At 38.2% G+C, this 19,354-nt stretch overlaps 1 protein-coding gene and 2 long non-coding RNA genes across 4 annotated transcripts in view; 1 reads left to right on the forward strand and 2 right to left on the reverse strand.

Annotated features, from left to right (window-relative positions):
* LOC145443718 (uncharacterized) overlaps positions 1 to 19,354 on the forward strand; it is a 441,881-nt gene that overhangs the window by 40,246 nt on the left and 382,281 nt on the right. The window lies entirely within an intron of this gene.
* LOC145443246 (uncharacterized) lies at positions 8,995 to 15,015 on the reverse strand. Its single transcript, XR_013916359.1, has 3 exons — positions 14,541 to 15,015; positions 13,883 to 13,978; positions 8,995 to 10,154 (listed from the first exon to the last, which is right to left on the reverse strand). It is a non-coding gene; the product is annotated as an uncharacterized LOC145443246 (long non-coding RNA).
* Positions 15,283 to 18,913, reverse strand: LOC145443541 (uncharacterized). 2 transcript variants are annotated; one of them, XR_013916459.1, is made up of 4 exons: positions 18,406 to 18,913; positions 16,298 to 16,353; positions 15,774 to 15,963; positions 15,283 to 15,385 (listed from the first exon to the last, which is right to left on the reverse strand). It is a non-coding gene; the product is annotated as an uncharacterized LOC145443541 (long non-coding RNA). The 2 variants fall into 2 exon arrangements; XR_013916460.1 differs by having other exon boundaries at positions 16,298 to 16,684.

The following is a 19,354-nucleotide window of genomic DNA, read 5'->3' on the forward strand; positions in this document are numbered from 1 at the left end:
TAGCCGCTGGCATTTTTGTTGTAGCCTGCCTCGTGATGTGCCGTTTGAACGTGATTGGGTGTTTTATTGAAGATTGTACGGAAGTTGGCCGCTTCAATCGATAGATGGAGACAGGAAAAGAGACACGTCTTTGAGCGCAGCGACTGGGAAGTTTGTGAATCTCACTGGAGGCACAAATAAAAATTTAAAGAAATGACGAACTTCATCTGTGACTATATATAAGCTATTCATGCCGGATTGAAGGCCAAATCGTAAATTCGAATTGCATGTTGACAGATTCTAAATTAGGGTTACCATATTTTGGTTGAACAAATTCCGGACGCTCTTTAGCGCCCAGTATCGGATTTCAAAATGCGGTATAATCTCATTGTCGATAAATATGGCGACACACCAGAAAAGCTATGTCTATCGACTAGAGGTGGTCAATGGTCATGATCCAGTTCAAGAGTATGTCGTTGTATGTTTTAAGTTGTAACCAGGGCCGAAGCCACATTTTTTCAGCACCCTCCCGCCTAAATAAGCACTGATATTGGGCCAACCAATGGGTAAAATCGATGCAACTTCTGGGGGCATCTGGTCGTTAAATGATTTGAATGAATTTATCAATAATATTGGTTCTTCCATATACTACTATATAATTTTGATCCTTTCTCCGCCCTCCTGGTGGAGGATAATTACTTCGTAAATGTAAGGAACGTAATTATTGTTGTTGTTGTTGTTGTTTATTAAAAAGAAAGATTTGGCGCTTATCACCTGTTGGTCTTTTGCACCACGACCAAGAATTGCGTAATAAATGAAAATCAGTCTATGATGGAGTACAAGGAGCGTAATTGTAAATCGCTAAGTCATGTTCATGTCACACCCATAAGATTATTTATCAGGCTAATACCGATGCTCACTGCACCACACATCCGGTGGTTTCCAACCTTTATGGTCGCAACTCCATTTCCAATTCGTAAATGTTCTGTGGTACAGCTCAAAATTTGATGAGTTGATTACTCATTTAAGGTTGGCGCATTTGTCCAGACTTACTCATGGCCTATTTTAGAAGCTTATTACGTTCAACATATTCGCGAACCCCAGAATAAAGGCAAACTACCCCCAGGTTTAGAACCACATCTTTGAATAATGCATTCCAACTGACTAAACCGACTCTATGAATATACCGTTATCTTGTAATTGTGATTACAATTAGAATTCTTATTGTAAATGAATGTTTTATTTATTTATTTTGGATCGCAGTTTTAGCGAGGGTGTTATAGTCCCAATATTAACACCAACATGATACTAAATCGCGCGCAGCGCGAAAAAAAATTAATGTAGCATAAATCTGCCCAAAAATAATATTGTTTATGCTGATTTACGAAAAAAGTATGAGCTTACTTCAAGCCTTCAAAATTCCGGACATTTAGGCATATTTTAGAAATTCCTCCCGGACGCAGTTTTAACAGTGAAATTCCGCACATGTCCCAGAAATTCCGGACGTATGGCAACCCTACAGCCGCCGTTCTGTGCGGCCCGCGAGAGTTTTAATTTTGATAAAATGCGTACTAAAAATCGAATTAATGCAGGGACTTGATTAACTTTTTCTTAGTATATTTCACCTTGATAATTATAAGACAGTGGTTTTCAAACTGGTGGGCGCGCCCCCCTTGGGGGCGTGAAAGCATCTGAAGCGGGTCGCGAAGCTGAGCTCAACTGAAATATTTTTTCGCGCTCCGCGCGATTTTCATCCGGTTCATAGTTGTTGCTATGTATTTAGTCTGAATTACATATTGAAAAATCTCTCATCCACAGTCGTAACCTTTCATGCCTTCAAACTACCTGTTAGGTTGGCTAGCATCATGGGTGCGTTTTGTGATATGACGATAAGGGGGCGCGAAATCTTTCGCCATCATAAGGGGGCAGGACGTGTCGTAAAAAGTTTGAGAACCACTGATGCTAGTTAAATGCTTAATATCACAGCTCGATAGCTGCAACGAGATTGACATAATTTGGATCACCAGTGGGATTTCAGATTGGCCACTTCATTTTCACTTTTAATTATTTCAGTGGTGTGCTTATAAAAAACGATTCGGGCGTGTCTTAGGTAGATTCGTTGTCTGTATGCGTAGAATGGGGGTATTTATATTTTATCTACACATAGTAGAAGCGTGTCTGAAGCTAACATGGTTATGATGCTGTCAGCATTGTGTGTCCTGGAACTGATCCAAAAGTGGAATTACTAAATCTATGAACAGATCGCTGCTCACAGATTTATATTTCAATCCTGTTCTAAGAATCGGGCCAACCGACTTTCATCTGTATAGTTTTGACAATGGTTATTGAGGTCCGCCAGCCTATGAAATCTCGCCACTATATGTTTCAGACGCGTGTTAGATATCATCAAAGCAATATTTGGCTTGTTTTAAATAGCACATATATTGTCTCCATGTCCTCACTATATAATCTAATATCAATATTGCGTTTTGGTTTATAATCCCAATTTTATATAGTGCGGCCCGCGAATGAATTCAGATGATGAATGCGGCCCGCGAGCTCAAAAGTTTGCCCACTCCTGGTCTAAATCATGCTTATTGAAGTAGCCTCCTTCTATATATGATTCGACTATACTTCACCTCGCAGTCAAAAGCGCACGAGTACAGAACACGCGCGTCAATGATGAAAACTATCATATGATCAGGACGGAATACAATAAAACTCATTGCTTCATCGCGCGCCGGACCCCAATTGTGGAACAGCATATCTTGTCGGCTATCCGACAGTCGTCGAACATGTCCGCATTCAAGTCGAAATACAAGCAATTTCTTCTGAATGAATACTAGTCAGCCTTCAGGATTACCAGACCACGATTTAACATCGATCTCGCCTTCCGCCGCATGCCACACTGTTACAAATAATCATGGGTGTACCCATAGTCTAGACCTGGTCCCACCTGAGTCATGTTGACATGGATAAGGCCCATGATAACTTGTCGACATCCATGTAGACCTGTTGACATCCATGTTCCTACCAGAGTTGGATTACAATTACAATTACAATTACTTTCTCGCATGTTTCAATTACATTACAATTACAATTACTCCATGCTAAAAATATCAAATTACAATTACAATTACAATTACTCCTTGCATGCTTCAATTACATTACAATTACAATTACAATTGCTGCTGTTGAACATGTAATTGAATAATCATAAATTCAACCGTGCTCCTTGACAACCGTAGCGTCGTATTTAACAACAATTTAAGTCTAGTTCAGATTGTGTAGTAATAAATGCGTTTATGTGCGTACATAGTATGCTATGTACGATGTCATTGTGACGTAATATAAGCGTGTTTTGTATGCTCGGTAATTATGGCTCACGTAATTGGAAATGTAAAATGTTATTTTCCTAATTTCCTATGGGTTAGGATTAAGGATAGGGTGCAGTATGTCGTTGAAAAAGTATTATAATATATGCACGTGTTGGATTTGCGTATATAGTATATAATTGAAGAAATAATGATATTTTTATCGAGGGACGTAGGAATTAGGATGAGGAGTAAAAAAAAACCGTGCTTTGTCAGATAAGACGTTAAATAATATCCAGTGGTCTGGTTACTTAGCCAGATGAAGCAACGATGCAGCATCGTGTTCTGAAATCGTATTGTAGATTTTGAACCCACGGATAGATGCGCAAGATGTGAGTCACGGATGAATGCACCGACAAACGTACTGCAGAGCCGGCTAAAAGCAGCAAACTTTGTAGCCCTAGAGCTGGCGATCCATGCGTCCAAATTTGATGCATCTGGTTTTTATCGTGAGCTATTGATGTACTAATTCCGAAAATACAAAATAATAAATCTCGTCAGGGCAATGTAATTGCTCGAAAATAGCTGTTTAAGGCCGACTGTTCTGAAAAGTGAGAGCGCTGCAGCAGCATGACCACAACATTAACCAATTACGCCCAGCGATTGTTCAGAACAATGCCGATTCCCAGACTTTCACGACTATTTTGGGATGATACCATTGCCTGGAAATATACTTTTATTGCGGAATCAGTGCGACACTAGCTTTCGATTAGGACCATACATATCAAATTTCGACGCTTGGATCGCCAGCTATGGGACTAACAATTCTGCTGCTTTTAGCAGGCTCAGCAGTTCGCTTCTCGGCGTATTCAATCGTGAGTCACGTGTTGCGAATCCGTCCGTTGGTTAGTAATCTAAAAATTGTATACAATGGCAGCCGAGGCCAGCATAGCGGTAAAAATAAAATAAAAATTCGCCCGTAAGGGCGCGGTCAAGGGCTTCCGCGAATGGATCCACCAAATTCCTTGTCGACATTTGAAGAGAATGCATTATAAGTCAATTATTTTATGTTGTGCTTGTCAGGTCTCAATAGCAATTTAATGTAATTGAAATTGTAATTGAGCAAAATTTTTGTCAAATTACAATTACAATTACAATTACACAAAATAAAAATGCTTCAATTACAATTACATTACAATTACATTGAAAAATGTAATTAATTACATTCAATTACAATTACAAATTACAATTGATCCAACTCTGGTTCCTACCCATGTCCTAATAATGCTTCAAATTGACCTTTCACCTACTAATGTACACATACCCTGTGGTTAGATGTATTTAGCTGTATTCGACATCTGGAATGTTTGCAAGAAAATCTGCAAAAAGTTCAATGAACTCGCTGATGCTGGCGCAAACTTGATGTTAAAAACGCAATATGTCGCCAATGTATGATGGAAACTCATTATTCCATCAACAGATTCCCCAACGAAATGGATTGTCCACTTTTTCTGAAGAGTATCGCACTTCATCGTCGGGTAGACATTCTTCGGACCCTATAATGAATATAAATGTCATTACCATCCATGCACTATTCAAGGCACACGGGTTGATAGAATACATATGAATAGTTTCCAAGATGGCTTAAAGTTGTATCAATCACAGCCAGTTAAGATGACAAAAATCTATTAGCACCTCATTACATTGACCTTGTATATGAATTGTCTCGGTATGTACAAAATCTACTTTTCACTTGACAATATCAAGTATGCACACATGCACAGTTTTCCATTCCTTTACCTCTGCACCATTATTCTATTTGATGCTACGACCTACGATTATCCAATTATTAATAAATGGATGGATTAATGCACGGATGGGCGGTAAATCCAGGATTTGAAAACTTGAATTTTGGTGACGGAGTTCAACTTTGGTGATTGTGACCAGAGTTGGATCAATTACATTATTTCTGTTCAATTACAATTACTTTCAAGCATTTTTCAATTACATTACAATAAAATTACTCCATGCTAAAAATATCAAATTACAATTACAATTACTCCTTGCATGCTTCAATTACATTACAATTACAATTATAATTGCTGCTGTTGAATAGCCTATGTAATTGAATAATCATAAATTCAACCGTGCTCATTGACAACCGTAGCGTCGTAATTAACAACAATTCAAGTATTCATGTTTCATTCATGATACGCAAATACCTGTTAATTAATAAAAAGAAAAATCGTTTTCGAGATATTCCAGTATGCAGTATGTCGTTGAAAAAACTATTATTATATATGCACGTGTTGGATTTGCGTATATAGCATATAATTAAAGAAATAATATTATTCTATTTTTATCGAGGGACGTAGGAATTAGGATGAGGAGTAAAAACAAAACCGTGCTTTGTCAGATAAAGACGTCATATAATATCGAGTGGTCTGGTTAGTTACGACGAAGTAACGATGCAGCATCGTGATCTGAAATCTTATTGTAGATTGCCAACCCACGAATAGATGCGCAAGATGTGAGTCACGGATGAATCCACGGACAGACGTACAGCAGAGCCGGCTAAAAGCAGCAAACTTTGTAATCCTAGAGCTGGCGATCCAAGCGTCCAAATTTGATGCATCTGGTCTTTATCGTAAGCTATTGATTAAAATCTCGTCAGGGCAATGTAACTGCTCCAAAATAGCCGTTTAAGGCCAACTGTTCTGAAAAGTGAGAGCGCCACACAACGATGACCAATTACGCCCAGCGATTGTTCAGAAAAATGCTGATTCCCAGACTTTCACGACTATTTTGGGATGGTACCATTGCCTGGCAATATACTTTTATTGCGGAATCAGCGCGACACTAGCTTTCGATTAGGATCATACATATCAAATTTCGACGCTTGGATCGCCAGCTATGGGACTATCAATTCTGCTGCTTTTAGCCGGCTCAGCAGTTCGCTTCTCGGCGTATTCAATCGTGGGTCACGTGTTGCGAATCCATCCGTTGGTTAGTAATCTAATAATTGTATACAATGACAGTCGAGGTAAAAATAAAAAACTTCGCCCGCAAGGGCGCAGTCAAGGGCTTCCGCGAATGGATCCACCAAATTCCTTGTCGACATTTAAAGAGAATGCATTATAAGTCAATTATTTTATGTTGTGCTTGTCAGGTCTCAATAGCAATTTAATGTAATTGAAATTGTAATTGAGCAAAATTTTTGTCAAATTACAATTACAATTACACAAAATAAAAATGCTTCAATTACAATTACATTACAATTACATCGAAAAATGTAATTAAATACATTCAGCTCAATTACAAATTACAATTGATACAACTCTGATTGTGACCCGGCGAAAGGTTGTTTGTGTCTTTTCTGGGAGTTCCGAACACAGAACTACTCGCTTTTTCAAATCCGCAAGTAAAACTAAAACTAGGACTGATCAATCACCTTATAAAATTCAAAACTAGAATTGTAACTAAAATTACACAATTTTCTAAATCCAAAAATATAACTATAACTTACAACTATACCTATAACTTTTTAAAATTTGATACCAGAACTAGTACTAGCAACCTTTTAAAATCAGGAGCTTACGAACTAAATCACAACTAACAATATCAGTGGTTTTTGACTGGTTTTCCCGCGAGGCAATGGCGCACACTAAACTCACATTGTTTCTAGGGCTGGGCATAATGATTCGAGCACTTGAATCTGTATTGAGTATTATTATTATTATTGTAGTATTGTCTTGTAGTATTATTGAGCAAACCAGTTTTGGCCATTATCAACAACTCACCTTATCCACAATCAGGAAGCTGTCGAAGCGTTCATTGAAAATGGTGGGGATGCCGACCACCCAGTCCAATTTCTGATTACCTGAATGAGAAGTGAGAGATCAGCTCAAATGAAACACTCGAGAAAAAAAAACGTTTTAAAAATTAAATGAATTCAGTTACAAAAATTAAATGAATGCAGTTACTGTTTGTGTAGTGTGAACTGCAAATATGGGCGTGGCAAAAAATATGCAAATTTTAACATTGCCTTAGGAACCAGACAGTTTTTAAAATCGGCAACTTGAAATACCCTATTTCTATAATATCCTACCAAGTAATGACCTTTATAAATCCACAACTAACGAACTATAATACATCGAACTCAGTCATGGGCAAAGTGAGCCCCGCTATTTTGAGAAGCACGCGTGGCCATTTTTTGGAATTAAAAACATAAAACCTACTTTTGAATATTGCTGAATAAAATTATAAGCTGGATAAACTGAGCTGGAACGGAAATTGATTTACTTTGAAACCTGCTCAATAATATATCGCGATTACATAGCCTACGTCCCTCCCAAGCTTGTATGCGTGATCCAGATTTAAAATCAAGTCAATGTAGCAAAGTCGTAACAATTAGTCACAATAAGTTACTCCTTTCATATAGTTTGGTTCAAACCTTCTTTGTTGCCACTGTCAGGGCGCGTTCTGACTGAGACCTCATCATACATAAAGGGTGAATGGGCATATCATAAAATGGATGTCGAAAGCTGAAATGCAAAGAAGGTATGGAGCACTAAACACAGGGCCGCAACTGCCGCATCCCAGACCCCTCAAATGGAGAGGGCCCGAGCTCGAAGCACCAAAAATTACTTCGTAAATGGACATAAATCCTATAATTTATGAAACTTCATTCAAATTTTCTTCGCGCGATATATAGTGACTAGATGTTTTGATATTAATAGGGGTACTACTCTACCTGCAAAAACAGCTAATTTATAGAGATCAGCATTTCGGCGTCGGCCGTTAGCGCGTCAGGACACCCCAAGACGTTGACAATGACGTTTCGGCTAACACAGTGGTTCCCAACGTGGGCGATATCGCCCCCCAGGGGGCGATTTGTAGGTCCAGGGGGGCGAAAATAGTCAAGGGGGCGATAGGGGGGCGAAAACGGACGAAGGGGGCGATAGGGGGGCGATGGCGCGTTGAAATGGCAATATTGGCGTCCATGACCGTAACTGCCACGCCCAAACCCCCAATTGGGATGGGGGGCCCCGAGCTCAAAGGGGGCCCACAATTTTTTTTGTGAATTAACATTAATTATAGAGTATTATTTCGGAAATTTAGGCAACTTTTTCAAAAGATTTTCACGATGCGCGCCATTTCGTGGTCACGTGTTTCTTGCTTATTGGATCCCCATCCCCCAAGAAATAATACGCATGAGTTATAGAAATGGGCATCTCGGCGTCATCGATTATCACACCATGACGTACCAAGACATAGTTTCAGGCCATGTAATATGCGACTCCGAGAAGTGTGCCAGAACGAGAAAACCTTGGCGGAAAAGGACTGCCTTCATGCTGACCGACTTCGATATATATACGATATACATATCTATTTAATTGTCCATAGGCACCTAAATGGCTGGCGCCAAATGTTCCTGTCCTGGCAATCAGAACCCCACAAAATTCCATCTCGCAGAGAAATATTAATTGCCAGTGCAGAAATACCAATTTAAAATCGTGTGCGTCTTTTAGTTTAGTACACTGTAAATTCTGAAGTGTTGCTCAACCCGGAAAATTGAACACGAAACGTGATCCAAAAATTGAACGCCTAGAAGTGTTGCGAAGTGTTCAAATTTAAGGTGTTTACCTAAAAAGTGTTCAGTCTCAAAGTGGCTGGTTGACTAGTCACCGGAACGCAGGGCTCAAAGTAAAATCAGATTTTATTGATTCATGAATAAATGACGCTTATAATACCCAACCTGGGTGATTAAATACGTGCAAACATTGAAATTTCCAATGCTGTGACAGGGTTTCATAAATTCAGATCAGCAGTTGAAACCGTTCCCGGAAGAGTCGATGAAATTACGAACATCACAAATGCTTAAGAGCAAACTTACTACAAATATCATGCAAATCGCTCAATGATGAAAATGAATGCATAGGGAATTAGGGATAGTGATAAAAAAAATATCATTTAGTATCCTGAACTTTCGTGACAGGGACGTGGAATCAAATTCATTGGTTACGCCCGTTAGCGGAAAACATGATCAACACAAATCATTACAACTTATTTAAAACTGTTCAAATTACGGCTTGTAAATTTCTAATTTTATTGTAAACAAACAAACAATGAATGTATCAGTATCAATACCACTACCACGATAAACAACCATAAGTATTTTTTCACTCTTAATGAAATTGGGCCTGCTAAAAATATCGTAGGGCTTGCATTAGTAGTATTTATATCAGCTTAATGCCAATCACTTTTGTTTAAATAACAAAGAAATCGTTTCTTTGAGTCCATACAAATTTTGCAGATTTACAGAAAAGATTTTGTTGTTATTTACCAGTCTGCTGCAAAATATGAAATATGGAAGTCATTAGGGCAGTGGTTCTTAAAAATTTTTGGACACGCTCCCATATAATAGCAAAACATTTCACACACTCCTTGTTGTCGTATAATAAAATTTAAAAAAGCAACCAGAACGCTAGAAATCCCAACGGATAGTTGGATGGCAGTGACGGTAATGGTTGTTGATGAGAGAATATTCAAATATTAAATTCTGACCATACACAGAGAAATAACTACAAGCTGCCATGCATGCATGTGCGAAAAAGATTTTAGTTTACAGCGGCTTCACGTCGCTTCAAATGCTTTCTCCTGTTTGACAACCACTCCTTTAGGGTATGACAATCCAATGCGTAGCAGCTCAAAACGTCAAGAATGTTTCTGAATACTCCATTTTCACTGAAGCAGTTTTATATTCTTGCCATCAGCTGCAATCCAGGCTCGGTCAATCTCTGATTCGTGGCGTGCCATGGCGTTTGTTTCTTTTCTACTGGTCGACTCCAAGTTGTGCTCCTTGAAAATGTGAATAAATTCCAAAGTTTTGAATATGTCAATGAAAATTCTAAATTTTATGCAGAAATAAATATAAAGATTTCACACACGCAGGTTACACAAGCTTAGGAAAGGCGTTGGGATACATGTAAAATAAGGTGAAGTGAAAAAAAGAAAAATTTGAATTTCAAAAAGTGCCTTTGATATTTGGTCCCAAATCTCAAATGAATCACTTCTATCATAATTTCAGGTTTTTGCACCCTCTAGTGGCCGTGCAATTTCACCGAACAAGCCGAAAATAGCTGATTTTGCCATATCTCAATAACCGCTTATGCTAGAAAGCTAGTTTTGGGCTTAAAAGCTGCGTAAGCACCATGTTTCTATCTCACTGCCATAGAACTTTGTCTTGAAAATGTACAGAAAAAAAGTTATAAGCAAATTATTGATTTTTATAGCGCCATTAAAAATGTTGGTTAGTTTTACCAAGTTTGCAATGCCAATTTGCATGTTACAATTTGTTACATTGCTGCTTTAACAACAAAATCATGGTCGGCGGGATCTGTCAATTAATTTCTATATGAACGTAGCACAATTATGATGAGGAAGAGAGAATGATTGAACTTTCATCATAGTACATCATCACAAACCTTTATGTCATGAACTTGGTGGAACGGGTATCTTCCTGTTCAACACTACAACAAACGATAGGCCTGGATTGTTTCAAAAGTGAATCAGTTACAGCAATTCAGCTATATAATTCACATATACCTCATAACTGTATGTTTTGTTGAAGATGATGATTTTCATGTCACTTGAGACATTGTTAAACTGTTTTATATATTATACATATTGTACAAGCTGCTGTACTCATCTTTGGAATATTCTAGAACTTTTGATAGTCAACCTCGAGTCTTCCAGTAAGAGTGATGATAACTCATTTTGAAAGTGTTCCGGTTTCTGGTGTATCTTGGAGTTGATCATATAATAACTCTTGTATATTGGTTTCAAAACTGACTCCACCATGTGCAGTGGTTCAGGCCGCTGGCTGTATGAACAGGTCACGGTAATACACTCTGCTATGTCTGTGAATTGAACTGTCATTGTCTAGTAAAAGTACAGATTCAGAATTTCATCATGCTCGACTTACTGCAGATTGTGGTTTATCATATGTACAAGTTATTGAAGTAATGTTAACAAAAAAAGATCCACGACTGTTGTTGTTTGCAAGAAGTTGCATATTGGAGAAACTTTTCAAGGTGTTGATGGTTTTCCTTCTGGAATACGCCCAACTAAAAGACAAGTCACTGAGGGTATGCTCAACTTTGATCACTTTAGTTGTGATCAAACAACTCTCTTTATCTGTCTACCAGAAGGAAAACCATCACCACCTAGAAAAGTTTCACCACTGTGCAACTTCTTGCAAGCAACAACAGTCTTGGATCTTTTTTTTGTTAACATTACTTCAATTACTTGTACATTGATAAACCACAATCTGCTGTAAGTCGAACATGATGAAATTCTGAATCTGTACTTTTACTAGGCAATGACAGTTCAATTCACAGACATAGCAGAGTGTATTACAGTGACCTGTTCATACAGCCAGCGGCCTAAGACACTGCACATGGTGGAGTCAGTTTTGAAACCAATATACAAGAGTTATTATATGATCAACTCCAAGATACACCAGAAACCGGAACACTTTCAAAATGAGTCATCATCACTCTTACTGGAAGACTCGAGGTTGACTATCAAAGTTCTAGAACAGTGGTTCCCAACCGGGGAGGAATTCCCCCCTTGGGGGGAATTTTGCAAATTTTAGGGAGGAATTCCACTTTAGAATTGTAACGGATTTCCCAAATTGTTCATGTCCGAGCTGCCATGTAGTCAACCAGCTATATCCGAATATTTGCTCCTTATATGGCTTTTTTTGCTGAAAGTATGTTCAAATGCTATTTGAAATCTCTTTTTCACATACAAATTCCTCCTTTTTAAAAAAAAAATTAGTTCAGATGTGCTGCAGCTCGCAAGGGAATTTTGTAGGCCAGGGACGTCCTCTCAATCAAATATATCCTAAGCGAGCAAATGTCGTGCCGAATCTATCACAACCAGGCCTCTAGTGAAGGTATATTTATCTTATATTTTCAAGTCAACATTTTCAGACAGTGACAAAATATTCCAATTTCAACGTCATCGATTCAAGTCAAACAGATCGCTAGCCTTGCTTTATTTTTAGTGAGCAGCTCCCCGATCGAAAAAAGACATGTTAAACTTGGTGCGACGTTGCCGAAACGTAATGGGTTACCTAAATTTCAATGAGCTCAAGCAGTAAATCTCATCGCGTGTATGTTATACATCAAGGCTGTAACCTAGTCACGATGCTCCGAGTCACAAGTCAATCTCACTTTCATAGTTTTGACTCGAGAGTCAAGACGAGTCATTTTCAATTCAGCATTGAGTCAAGTCCGACTCCAAGTCACCGAGCAGAGGCGAGTCATTGTAATGGTATTATGACCCGAGTCCGAGTCCAAGTCATTGTGTTGACTGCTCAGTTTCCAGTTGAAGTCTTGTTAAACCCACTTTTTATAACTCTGTTTGGTGATATTGAATAATTTGGATTTATATTATACTAATTTTCCTCACTTTGAGCAGTTTCTTGTCTCATTTTTAAGCATCAAGACCAATAGACGAAATTCCAATCGGGTGGTCACTTTACTGTTTATCGAAATTACAATGAAATGTCGGTTTTGGCCGCCTTGTAGTCTCGAGTCATATGGCTTGGTTCGAGTCATGCGCGATGACTCGAGTCCAAGTCGAGTCAATACACTGATTGTCTTGATTCGAGTCGTTTCCGTATTTTGAGAAAATGACTCGAGTCAGGTCGAGTCATCAGAAAATGGTGGCTCGAGTCTGGTCAACCCTGCTATATGTGAAAGAACCACTATTGTTGGCCAAATGCATAGGCACACTTGAGAAAAAAATCGCGAGACCAGTAAATGTATGCATACTGATTTTCCACAGCAGTTATATAAGCGATTGGTGCATGGTAAACCGAAAACACAAATGGAAGTATGGGGGTCTGTTGAGTCAAGCCTTCCAGAATTTGTGTCATTGAAACCAAGACCATTGTTTTTGGAGGTCTACAAAGTGTTGTTATAGCCCTGCTAGAGACAAACACTCGGTACCCGCCCGTCTTATTCTCTTAGTCAAAAGGGGGTTTGCGCAGTAAAAATTACCTTTTTTAATCATCGGCAGATTTCCCCTAAGGGGGGGAATTTAGGCTCAAATTTCGGCCAAGGGAGGCACGAGACGAAAAAGGTTGGGAACCACTGTTCTAGAATATTCCAAAGATGAGTACAGCAGCTTGTACAATATGTATAATATATAAAACAGTTTAACAATGTCTCAAGTGATATGAAAATCATCATCTTCAACAAAACATACAGTTATGAGGTATATATGAATTATATAGCTGAATTGCTGTAACTGATTCACTTTAAGAACAATCTAGGCCTATCGTTTGTTGTAGAGTTGAACAGGAAGAAGGACTAAAATTAGCATAACGACTAATAAAAACATCTTGAATCAGGTCTGCGTTTTTTTTCAATTCGGCCATTTTGACATTTACATTGACATTCAGACGCACAGGCAACAGTGAGAATGCAGAACTGTAACTCAAAATGACAGTTATAGCAGAACGTCGCAGGTCTATGTAAATTTGTATGGTCCACAAAAAAGAAAGATTACGGTACCTGTTTCAATAAGACATGCGCTTGGGTCTTGGATTATATTCGTTTGTCTCTCAATTTGGCTTTGAGATGACAGTTGACTTCATCAACCTCGTTTCGCTGAAAATGTAATTGATTGCAAACAAGATCCGACAATAAATGTAGTAGAATTGTTATCCCTATGGGTTCGGTTTTCCATTATTATAATTGACATACGGTAGGCTTTACATATAACTTTGATTCCAAGATTTTATAGGTGCTTCGAATTGAGACGAGAAAATATACCAGACAAAGGACACATTGATTGTCTTTAGTACGAAAACTTTGTGACATCTTATCGAAGGTGTTGAATACTTTTCCTTCATTGCGGTAATTGTAACTGTTCTCAATCTTTCAAAATCCTTCATTCCTGATAAAATTTAACTAACAAAATTAATTGGCATTAGCACGACATGGGAAATGATCTCCATTTGATGTTCCAAGTATAGTTCAGTAAGCGGTAGTTTAAATACAAGTTACACCAGCTCTTCACATTCAACAACACCTCTGTTCAATGTACACAGATCAAGCCTCTCTTCAGCTAATATAGCATATATAGATAGTTTTTTGAGAAAATTGGGACTGCAAAAACCGGCACATTACATAATCAATGGTGATATATGAAATGAATAAATAGACTTACATAATCACATGTTTCCATGGGTTCTTGAGGCAAAAGTATGTATCACAAAAGATGACTGCACCGGTACAAAATCTGTTCAGATGACTGCTCACGTCACTATCAACATTGTCTGTTAGCAGAGGCACGGTGAAACCAGGTTTCTTTTAAAAGAGTCGACATCAGTTGGATGAATTTGAGGATCAATCTAAGACTGTTGAAAAGAAAATACTTGTTTTAAAAATTTGCAATACAAGGGAACTATTCAATATTCGAACAGCTTCTTCGAGGTACAAAACTTCAATATAAAATTGAATAGTATATAATATATTAATATATAGTATAATCGTCAGCAACTAGTGGAGAACTCGAAAGAACGTTGTACATCAACAATATTATCACAAAATAAGACATTACCAGCATTCAGTATTTACTTACGCAGATATCAGACTGGATGTATTGTATGTGACAAAAGGGTGTCTTTCATAGAACAATTAATTATTGTAATGGCAAGTTGCATGTGACCTTAACACCAATTTTACTCCAGCCCGAGTACCATACTTTCCTGGATTGTTAATCCTTTTAGTGAAATTTTACCAGCAAACATTCATAAAAATAACCGAATGCAGCTGAATCAAATTCATTATCTAAGGATATACCAGTTTACTTACGAAACATGGCGATGCTCACCAGTATTTCAAACAACAAATCTTTTTCAAAAAAGTGCTATTTGCAATACATACTACCTGCACTTTGGGGCATTTTTCATATTCTTTCCATCGGTCTCGCAACCCAGGCTTGATGAGTCTCTGATTCGTGGCATGCCATGGCGGCTCTTTTTCTGTACTGGTCAAATCCAATTGCTGCTCCTAGAAAATACAATAAATACCAAAGGAAAATTGTAAATTTTATGCACAAGTAAATATAAATATTTCACACAGGTAATAGGTTACAGAAGCACAGGAGAGGTGCTCAACCCCCCAGGTTGAGAACCACTGACCTAGTCCATTATAGTTCAGTAAGCAATAGTTAAAGTACAAGTTACACGAGCTCATTACTTTCAACTACATCCCTTTTCAGTGTTCAGAATATACAGTTCACTGTACACTGTACAGTGTACACAGATGAAGCCTTTTTCAGCTCATATCGAATAGTCCGTAAGCTACTCTGCGAGATAGTTCGTGAGAAAAGTAGGACTGCAAAAACCAGCAAATTACATAATCAATGGTGATATAAAAATTGAATAAATAGGCTTACATAATCACATGTATCCATGGGTTCTTGAGAAGGTCTGCATCGCATAAGATGACTGTGCTGGCACAAAACCCGTTACGAACGACTCCTCACGTCACTGTCAACATTGTCTGATAGCGCAGGTACGGTAGACCCAGGGGGCTCTTTTTAAAGAGTAGACATCAGTTGGACGAATTTGAGGATCAATCCAAGACTATCGAAAAGAAAATATTTGTTGCGAAAATTCGCAATACAAATGAACTGCTCAGTAATCACGCAGATATCATACTGGATACAGTTATTTTTTTCTGCAATAAGTTGTACGTGACAGAAGGGTGTCTTTAATGGAATAGAAAGTTGCACATGACGTTACCACCAATTTTACTCTGGCACAGTTAGTATACTTCCTGAATTGTTAACAATTTCTGTGAAATTTTATCAGCAAACATTCATAAAAATCTTTATCACAAAGATAACCGATTGCAACATAATCAAATTCATTCTCTAAGGATATACCAGTTCACTTTACAAAACACCGTGATGCTTACCAGTATTCCATACAGCAAATGCATATCAAAAAGGTGCCAAGTTCAATACATACTACCTGCAAAATAGAGTTTAGTTCAGTTACCGTATCTCAATAAACTCAGAAAAGTCAAATGGGGGATTGGGCAAAACAAATACTACCCCTTGTGATCCATGGTTTGTTGAAAAGATTGTTTGTTTGGCTGTGCTATTATTGGGGCGATTTTTTGGACCTAAAAAGGTAAGATTTTGAGTAAAAAATTCAAATTCACACATATTTTGATGATGAAAAACTTAATTTTGACCCCATGTACTTAAATTAGGTGTTTCTCACATAGTGTTAGAATTATATTACCGGAACTTATCCTAATTTCTGACTGGGGCTGTCTGTTCTTCCGAAGTAATTTGACCTGAAAAAAATCTTTTAGCATGAAAATTGACAAATTATTACATGAAAAAGAACTTATTTTATCGAAATCTCGACTCATGAATAATTCTAGTATTAGTTACATCTCGTATTATGGTAGAAATAATTAAAAATTTGTTGTAGTACAACGAAAGATACTTTCCTACATTTTCGGGTAGAAAGTGTCTGTCCTAACTAAGTAGCGTGGCAAGAATTAAGAAAGAACGTTCACCAGCTGCAGTTGTTGGCCGGCAACACTGAAGTTGTGCGTCCACTGCACTCTCTCTCTCATTATGACAAAGTTGTCTACATCGCAATTTTTCATCATACGGTTTCTAATAGAAAAACCAATGCCCACGCAGTCTTGCTTCAGTTAGGATAGTGCAATAGGCTATGTTGAGTATTTGTTTCATTTGACAATTTATGATTCACAATGACCAGACGATGGTCCGTCTACAACGGTGGGACTATAAAGTGGGCTACAAGATGTAAATTGAAAAATGATAAGTTCACCGACAGTGCAATTATAGAATGTAAACGTGGAATGGCAGTGACCGATTTTGCAGCCTCGTTCCGCTTCGCTGAAGCTTTACTCAGACTTATTTTACGGCAGCTACTGTAGGATTTATGGCAATCCAAAAGTCGTCTTCCAGAGCGTAGAATTACCTGAATCTGGTATTGATCGAAAGCTACTGTCACACTGACTCAGAAAATGTAAATGAAAATATGATCAGGCACTGAACCGCTTAGAATTCGCCCTTCAAGTCTGAATTATCGGCATTGTCCGAACAATCGAAGAGCCGCAATGGGTCATTGTTATGGTCATTGTTGTGCGTTCATCCGATTGTTCTGAACGATGCAAATTTTAGATGTTGAGGGTGATTTGTCATCTAAGTGCGGAGCCTGACCCTATTTTGATTGATATTTTCGGAATCCGTGCGACAGTAGCTTTCGATCAAGACCAGATTCAGTAAATTCTGAGCTCTGGAAGACAACTTTTGGATTGTCATAAATCCTACAGTAGCTGCCGTAAAATAAGTCTGAGTAAAGCTTCAGTGAAGCGGAATGAAGCTGCAAAATCGGTCGCTGCCATTCCACGTTTACATTCTATAGTGCAATCATCTATGATACAAACGAAATGCAAGTTGCCAACAAAATTTTGATTTTGTAAAGAATTTTGGCAATTTTTGACCTAACGGTACAATTTTGACAAAATTTTGACCTTATTTTGACATGTCAAAAAAATCGCTTTAGTTAACACCTTACCACTTAGAATAAACAGGACAGTGTATAATGTGTTGCAGTTGAAAAACAATGAAAACCGTTGCATGACTGTCATACCGGCATTCAATTGCTGACGTTGCAGTACTTGTCCACAATGGACCACAATATCGCCTACATAGGGATATTTCAGTGTGGATAAAGAGAACATCCCTTTATCCTTATGTCAAAAAAGTTACTGCTATAGCAGCTTCCCATCAGTACCGTAGTACTGGACCTGGTCGCAGCATGATATATTATCAGATTCGAAGCTCGATCATCCAGCAATAAGATCAGACGAATCATATACTACAAAACATCTAAAGAACATTCATATGAATGAGCGATATCAGTAGCCTACTAAAACATCTAAAACAAACGACCTTACTGCAATGTCAAAACGAGTTCATTTTATGACTATTCTCACATTACATATATTCAATAACATTTACCGCATTTCCATACCTTACAGTACATGGATGTTACGATCCTTTACGCCATCAGGTAGTAGAAACTGCTTCAATATATCCATTTCGCCAAGTTTTATCGTGTACCCTACTCTCTGCCTGAAGCCTGACGAACCACTAATTCAAATCCAAACTGAAATCGAGCGCGCTCTACCGTAACGAAGGTGGTGACCCCTCTACGTCACGGGGGAATATGTATATTTCAATGAAATATTACCCTTAAACTTAGTGCTGGGTCAAGTGAGTAATATTATTTTACATATAACATGATTTAATGTGATCTCCAAGCGTACCGATGGTTTATCAATGCGAAATTGATGATACATTATCAAGTATAAATTTTCTTGAAAATAAGCCGCAGTGGCGAAGTGTTACAAGTAAACGGAGAAATACGCAGAAGCGTTGCGACGATAATGGCCCAATGCGTTTATATGCCCAAAAAGTGTGTCTGTACGCAGAAAAAAGTGTTATGAAGTGTTCAATACGACCTTGCGGATTTACAGTGTACGTATGGGCGATGTGAATATCTTTTGACATAGCAGACAGGCCACGAAATTTCATTACGTAACAAAGTCATTATACCCACAGGTCCGACCGAATACGGTCAATTATTTTTTACGAGCCCTACATTTTCCAAGACACCTCACTCAGCTTTACCCGTAAATCTGAATACATGAGCAGAAAGAGGATAAAAATTGACAGCAATATATGTGCAATTCCCGATCGTATTGACCGATTCAATCATGAATGATAGAAATTCTTCGCGCGAATTAAACCGACTAACTTAAGAGTCCAACAATTTGTGCTCAGAAGTAGCGGTAAAAAGTATCGGGGGAGTTGGGTCTGAGGGGTTCAGAAGTTTGCTTCCTCGCTCTATGGAGCGGGGATCAAGACCAACGTATCGGGGGGGGCTGACGAAGTGCTGTTACGGTCCTTCGGAGAAATCA

The sequence above is a fragment of the Botryllus schlosseri genome, chromosome 7 (genome assembly GCF_051294905.1).
Source record: "Botryllus schlosseri isolate E-star chromosome 7, Bs_hap1, whole genome shotgun sequence".
NCBI classification, from domain to species: Eukaryota; Metazoa; Chordata; class Ascidiacea; order Stolidobranchia; family Styelidae; genus Botryllus; species Botryllus schlosseri.